The sequence below is a fragment of the Anopheles aquasalis genome, chromosome 3, assembly GCF_943734665.1.
Source record: "Anopheles aquasalis chromosome 3, idAnoAquaMG_Q_19, whole genome shotgun sequence".
NCBI classification, from domain to species: domain Eukaryota; kingdom Metazoa; phylum Arthropoda; class Insecta; order Diptera; family Culicidae; genus Anopheles; species Anopheles aquasalis.
Genome location: NC_064878.1, coordinates 49,261,049 through 49,268,548, shown reverse-complemented (window position 1 = coordinate 49,268,548; position 7,500 = coordinate 49,261,049). Strand labels below are relative to the sequence as shown.

Here is a 7,500-nt window from a genome sequence, read left to right as displayed (position 1 = left end):
TGACTGACCGGAAAATCTACGAACTGTGCCCGGGCTGCGTTCTTTGTAAGCATGAATGGAACCTTTTAAAAATAGTATTTTCCTGGATTCAAACTCCTAGATTTGGGATTCCAACTAGAGTCTATTACATGTCGCAAACGATGAACATTCCACCCCCAAAAAATTCGATAGAAACTGGAAGCGAAATCTTCCTAGAATCTGATCTGGGTTATGTTGCGCCGGTTCAAAGACTCCCATGACCGGAGGAAGCCAGCCATGTGCTGCACCACGTACATAGGCGCGAGGCAAAATTACCCCCGGGGAGAGGTGACCACCGTGAAATCATTCAATTGATATGAAGGTGTATGTGTGGCCGATGTGTACGGCTTCCAATTCTGGTCGCAAAACTAGGTCATCTCATCGTACCGCCAGATGCAGATGCGGTGTGTATGGCTATCTTCTTCCCAAAAATATGCTCGACTCGACGGGGGTTTATGGAAATCATCGATCGATTTTCTGACCTGCTAGTTCTGAGTTCTGCTCTGGGACGTGGGGACTTTACCGATCCCCTCGCCCCTTTGATATGTGTGCTTTGAGCTCATCGTGGAACTCTCCGGCGCGTTATCGTAAAATGCACGCATTTGATGTGTGGTAGAAGTTTGTCCAATTTCAAGATTTTTCACCCATCACTGGTACTTTACTGGACCGTTGGACCACTCGCCGGTTGACCCTTGCGCAATGGAACACGCTAATCGAAAAATAAAACTTTCGTAACCACTGCCGCGCGCCACCACCACCATCATCACCCCATCTTGGTGGCAATGGCGGAGCAGTTCGTTCGCTCGCTGGCCAATGCCATGCTCTCTTTCCCTGGGCTACGTGGTGGAATTGAATCAATAAAAGTGTTTATTTATAAAATTGTTCGCCACCTTCTGGTCGTTGCTGCTGCACACTCGCTCGCTAGCCATCGTAGCGCACACTCTGTAATCTACCCTGTAATTCGATCCGTTTCCTCTCCGCCACGGTGTATACCGGGCGGGTTGATCCATGTTTGCATAGTCCACACCGGGCACATGGGCGGCGGCGGCAATATTGACTGCGATGCGAGTAAAAGTGGCCAGTTCCGGTCGGTTTGTGACCACTCCACTTGGAGTGAGCTAGAGCATAAGCCCACTGGAAGATCTGCTAACGTACGACGGACTGCAAGTGCTTCCCGAAAGGTGGCCAGTTGCCCAGTGAACTACCGGGGGCCGTTCACCACCAGCCAGGTGGGAATGAATATTTGAGGCCGCCCGAGATCCTGTGGCCGATCTGGAACGAGTGAAAGGTGAAGTTTTAAAAAGCGAAGCCCTCGCTTGCTGGGAGTTAGTTTACTGCCCGACACCGCAAGTCGCTGATTGACATGGGATCGGGGATGCGAGGAAGGAAGCATTTTTCGCAGTTTACACGATCGGTCTATGGACTGGTGCGAAATTGGAAACACTCTGCTCTGCAGCATCCGTGGGATCTCTGTGGAGAGGTTACCACGCCATCAGCAGCTGCTGTAGCATCATCATCATCATATACCGCCGGTGGTGTCCATAGGCACACCACATGCACACACGTGTGTATAATTTGATATTAGTCCGGTTGGCTGATTCCGTTGAAGCCAGACCATTTGGAAATGATTGTTGTTTTTTTTGTTGCATTTTTACAGTAGCTCAACTTTTTAAATGACGTCGCTGCTGAGGCATGTGATTGAGTTGTCCGGATAGTTGTATGTTATCCTTTGTCCAGACTTCAATGTCCGGATAACTCAATTAAAATCATAATCCCTCCCGTTGCGACCGCTTTAATACGTTCGTTGATTGGTATTAGTATCTCGAATCACATGATAAAACAGTTTTACATTCCGTTGCGTTTCTGCCAGGGCCAACACACATATTGTTAGCTTTATGCGATGGAGTATGTCAGGTATTTTAATATCTGTTAGTAGACTTCGGAGATCGTGCAGTACTGTTTTGCTTTTCTCTTCTCGGTTCATTTGAATAATATTAGTAAACTTACTAGACTACAGAATTCATAGCACAGTGATTCTATTTTGTGGATGAATAATGTAATCAATTTCGGATGTTTCTGTTGTATGTGAATTTCTCTTACTCTAAAACTATAATATTGGTTTGGAAACTATTTACTATTTGCCACCCTCTAGACGCGTTTTATTTGTATTACACTTTCCAGGTCCTTTAATTGTCCTTTAAAGCGTGCAGTGAATCGTTTTGTTTGCTCGCAATGCTCAACCCATGCGCCATTGAACTCCACACCGCATCCGTTCCCATCGAAATGTCATTTACGTTCTAATAGAGTGTGCATGCAGAGCACATCCGTCATAATTATGTTTGCCAGCTGCAAACGCACTGTTGGCATGAAAAATTGCCATCACCAAATTATGGGAACTCCCAATGAGCCAGAGCCCACGTTTGTGGGTGGAGATCGAGTGTCTGTAACCCTTTTTGCCACCCAACTCCGCGCTCAGGTGCGTGTACAGTGTCCGTACACACAGTCCATGTTTTATCATTATCTGCTCGAAGCTTCCGTCCGGGAGGTTGGTAAATAACTTTTTAATTAGTTTTACTGCGGCACTCGCGTCCCCGTGTGTGTTCGCGCTCAGCAGTTGTGTTGAGTTCGTTTGTGTGGTGTTTTTTTTTTTTTTCACTCCGCTTCCTCTCCGTTTTTTTTTCGGTTAAACTGTTGGTAGTAATTTCATTTTCTCGCTCGAATTACAGCCACTGCATCGCGCTAAAACGAGTGGTGAAGGTGTTGAGTTGTTGTTGCTTGAGGTTCCAACGTCGTTTGCATGACTGAACCTCATCCCGTTCCTGCTGTGTAGCCTTAGGTGTGCTCACCGTTTAGTCTAGGAGTAGAAACTGGAATCTGTAACGTCTTTACCTCCTGCTGGCCCTGGTACACAGCATGACGAAATAGATTCATCATTTTTGCCAGGTTTTGTCAGGTGTGAGATGGAATTTCAAATATCCCTCCGATTTGCAAGCCAAAACGAATGTAGAGGGGACAGGGGAAGCGCACGTGATGAAATGGTTGATTTCCGCGGAAAATTCAATTCCATCATGGGACCCTACGTACGCCTACGTATCGCCCACGAACCCACATCTCGTGGACCACGCAACAATAGTCCAGTTGACAAGCGATAGGCTTTACGGCTTCCTGTCCCTGTCCTGTATGCATCCATCGCCCACGGGGATGGATGGAAAACGATTTCAATTGTTCCGGAAAGTCCGGAAGGAAATGGAAAATCGCTCAAATGGGAATCATTCAACCACAGATAGCTGCGAATCGGCAGCTCCACCGTCCGTTTAATCAGTTGCGTCCAAACGACATCCATGGCGTTTAATTTCCATGCCCATGACTTATCGTTTAATTTGCGGTCATCGGAAAACGGATACCGGCTCACCGCAAACCATTAAATCGTGCAGTATGCTTGCATTTGTGTGTATGTCTGGTTGTCGTTCCTGCCCAAATCAATAGCTAAGCAAATTACGTTTAATGCTCGCTACTAGAAAGCTGTAGATTAGTGTGCACACAACCTTACCGTCCTAAATTTCCTTGCGGACAGTTGTCGTTTCCTTTCAACAGTTCTGCATGCCAAGCATGAGACACCATAAAGTAGCTCATCTCTTTTAAAAGAGGGCTTGACGTCATGCGTTGGAATGCATTTGACATTCGCAGCTCGTAAAATGTAGCAATGCACCTAAATAGTTCGCCTAAATAGTTGCAAAATGTGTTTACTGTCCGTTAGGTAAATTTCGCGACATTCCGATTGCATTGCAAGCAGTGGCCCATCTTTTCCACATAATAAAGTAACAAGGTCTCAAAAATAAAGCTATTCGGAGCAGCAACATGCGTTTCGCATGCAGCGCATTTGAAGCTACCGGTCTGCCACGGTGTTCAAGATGATAATTTAAAATGTCCACTGCATACTCGTTCCAGTGATTGATTGGAATCGTTCCTGAGCACCACAACCCCAGGGTGGCGCCACCACCAACATTACATCCCAATACTTGTTCAGCATTTTAGCACGTGTTGCACGATTGCGATTGCGGTTCTCCAACTCTCTCTCTCTCTCTCTCTCACACTTCAAGGCTGGCACGATACACGTGTAGCCACCGACGGAGCAACGTGCGTTAGGCTTCCGTTTTGCAAGCACCGCTAAGGGAGAACCCTCTCGGAAAATGATGGCAGGCACCAAGCGAGGGTGCATCGGTAAAGATGCAGCTGCAGGCCGGCCATGTTCCGCACTCTCGTTTGCATGCAGCTCAGCCCGAGAATGCAACATCCCCCCGAGGGCACATGTACGAAAATGTGCGCAAAAATGGCTGGGGGACTGGTGGGACCTAGAATAAATGTCTCATCAATGTGTCGTCGTACCTTGTGCTCTGCGGATGAGCTGGAATGGAATGCAACGTTTCAGAGTTTTCGCTTAAGCAAGTTATGTGTCGGTGCCTGCCATGTGTCTGTATCGATCACGTTGAGCTTGAGATCGTTAGTGCAATGCTGAGAAGTCCGATAGTTGCCAGGATGATGGTTACACTAAGATTGTCATCATTTCTCCACTGTTCGAGTGTTGTACCGTATCGTAAAGCAGGACACTCTGGTCTGGTCTTGCAGAAACATGAACGGTCTGATGCGCGGAAACGTTAGGCGAAATAAATCCAGCTACAAGAAGGGAGCTTAGTGCATCCCTAAACGCGAACTGACGACAGTGATGGTGAATGCGGTGTTACATGTTGCTCATTTTGCTCCTTCTCTAAAATGGCGTCCACATTGGGTTTACTCGTGATTTCTAGATGGATTCGCGAACGGAGCCAGAACACCTGAATCCAAAGTGTGCAATATGTGGTGCATTGGCAGAGTGGCGTGGCGATGGTGCGCAGTAAATGTGCAACAAGAACTTCCCGCACCCAACTCCCCTATGCTCGCCTGGCAGGTCTATTTGATCTTTTGCAGGGAGCGAATCCTGTTTGACGTCGTATCTTACCCGTTCCCCGTTTTTGGAGTTGCACTTTGGAGTGCCTTTGATGTCTGTTGACGTGGATAGATGGTGGTGGTGTATTGGTGCAAATATGACAAGATCTCCTATACCTCGAGCGTATCCTCGCTTTTGCTGCTGCATCATGTTGGGAACAGGAACGTTTCTGTGATGGAAGATGATTTATGTTGGATCGAGGTGTAGAAACATAACAATTTATTGCTTTTGTGGTGGAATTGTTTTAAATTCTTTGCTAATTTTATATACAATATCGACTATAGTGCTTCTGACAAGAAAGCAGTTTATCGAAAACTGATTTTATATTTTTCATTTAAAACAGATTACCAAACTCTACCTTAAGACCAAGTTTCCAAATGAATGTTCTACTCATCGTCGGCTTATTTCTCAAACAACACGAACAGGTTGTTTGTTCAAACGTGCCCGAGAATAATAATAAGCGTTAACGAGAACGAGAGAGACTGAGAATGATACAGACCGAACGCATTCTTTGGCGCATCGGCCCGCCCGGCTTTGGCCCGAAAATCGCAAACATCGTGGTTGTTGGGCAAGATGTTGTGCAAACACTGCGCTTCAAACAATGCAGGAAATTGTTAAACATCGTCTGCGAACACCGACGAGCGCGGTGGGCATTTTGTGGCCACCATCCGTGCTATCCGTCGTCCCAAAACGCGGTTGCTCGCCATCAGTTGTGTTTCAGCTTGTTCTCGACTGTTGGTGTTTTTTTGGTTCGCGCGCGTTCCATTCCCGTTCCTCCATTTCGCGTTTCACAGTGTGTTTGATGGAAAACGAAAAAAAAATGGCCCAAAAAGGTTCGCCCCATTCAGAGGCCAATTTGGTTTAGTGGAAAACACTGTTCTGCTGCGAGAGTTATCTCGTGAGGGTTATCGTAGCAGGGAAGGTTTGGTTGGGGGCGGCCACGTTGTCGAAAGCTTCCAACAAAACCGAAAACGCGTGTACTCCGCGAGTGTGTGCGCTGGTGGAATATAGTCTGGCTTTCGTCCACCTCGCAGTCACTTGAAGCTTGCTGTGCAGCGAAAGCAGAAATTCGAGCAAATTTTCCACAAACATAACAGTCGTGTCCTTCCGACCTCTCTCTCTTTCTCACCGATTTCTGTTGCTCTCGGTGGTAGCTGAACCAGCATTCAGCTTGTTTCAGGCACACCTTCTGTACTGCCTCACGCATCAGTAGCAAGCGGAGGGCTTTCGTCATAGACAAGTTGACATGTCTATCGTCTGGCATCGATGGATGGATGGATGAGCGGTTGGTGGTAGACACGTGACGATGACAGAGATTGTGGTTTTCGATCGCAGGCAGGCGTTTTGCTGTGCGCCAGTGCCTGTGTGCCCGCTAAACAATCGGCTACCGGATGTGGTGCTGATTTGCGGTTGTGTGTCGAACGTGTAGTACTCGTTTACGATAAATTGAACTAATTTGAACGTTTCCACGTCACGCCGACAGTAATGGATCCCGAATATGGTAGAAGTGTATCACTGTCATATGCCAATGCCGTGAAGTTCGCTTTCTGGAAGCTTGTGAAAATTTATATTGTGTTCAATAAAAATGCCACCGTTTTCATCTCAGTTGCTGTCGATGGAACATCATCATGAGGGATACCATTTATACCAAACGCAGCGAACTGTGATTGCATGCCGGTTTTGAAATTCGTCCCCGGCTCCCCAGGCATCATATACTCACGTATTTATGGCATTAAATTCTATTACCGGTTGATCAGCGTACGAAACGTCTGGTCGTCGCAGTCGCAGGGTGGGCGGTAAAAGGGTGGGCGCAGGGTTGGCGGGGAAGGATAAAATATTCAAAACCACGCGCGCACTCACACTCTTCCGACTTCCGGAGAAAATATTCCATGCCACCGATTTCCTCAAAGGCAGCGAGACCTCGTCGTTGTTTAGCCTTTGATGTGTGTGGCTTCAAATTATGCCACATCATAAAATATTGATTGCGTAACACCCATCACCCTTGGTTAACGTTGCAGATGATGGGAGAGGGCTTTAAATGGAGCTTTGTCAATGTTAAGCAAGTTGAAAACTGTGTAGCGTCGTTGTGATAACTGCTCGACATTCATCTCGACTCGACACAGCAGAAGCAACGGAGTGCAAAAGATGAAGTTGATGAAAGAATAGCTTTCAGAGTAACTGGCTTATGCAACGGGAAAGCGAGCGTTTGAACGATAGCCTGGAGTGTAAACAATAATGCATTTTAGAAATCAACAGCATGGTGGTTAGCAGCAACTTGCCTCGATTTGCTTTTCCTTTTAAAGTGCTACAAAGTTTTGTTGGTAGAAATATCGATAAATGTTTGCTTTAATTACTCAGAACTCGAGCTCCAAGACTACCGCAAAACAAATCTGCAAGCAAGCAGATGCAGTGCTACTCGTCCTCTCTTTCTCCATCAGTCGTTCTACCAGTGTTGACTCAGTCATAAAGTTTCCAGTGAAAGTACATTCGTTTTGCAG

The 7,500-nt window shown here is 46.7% G+C and overlaps 1 protein-coding gene across 3 annotated transcripts in view; it reads left to right on the top strand.

The window, feature by feature from the left end:
- LOC126574062 (cyclin-dependent kinase 14) overlaps positions 1-7,500 on the top strand; it is a 103,662-nt gene that overhangs the window by 36,640 nt on the left and 59,522 nt on the right. The gene's annotated exons all lie outside the window — the stretch shown is intronic.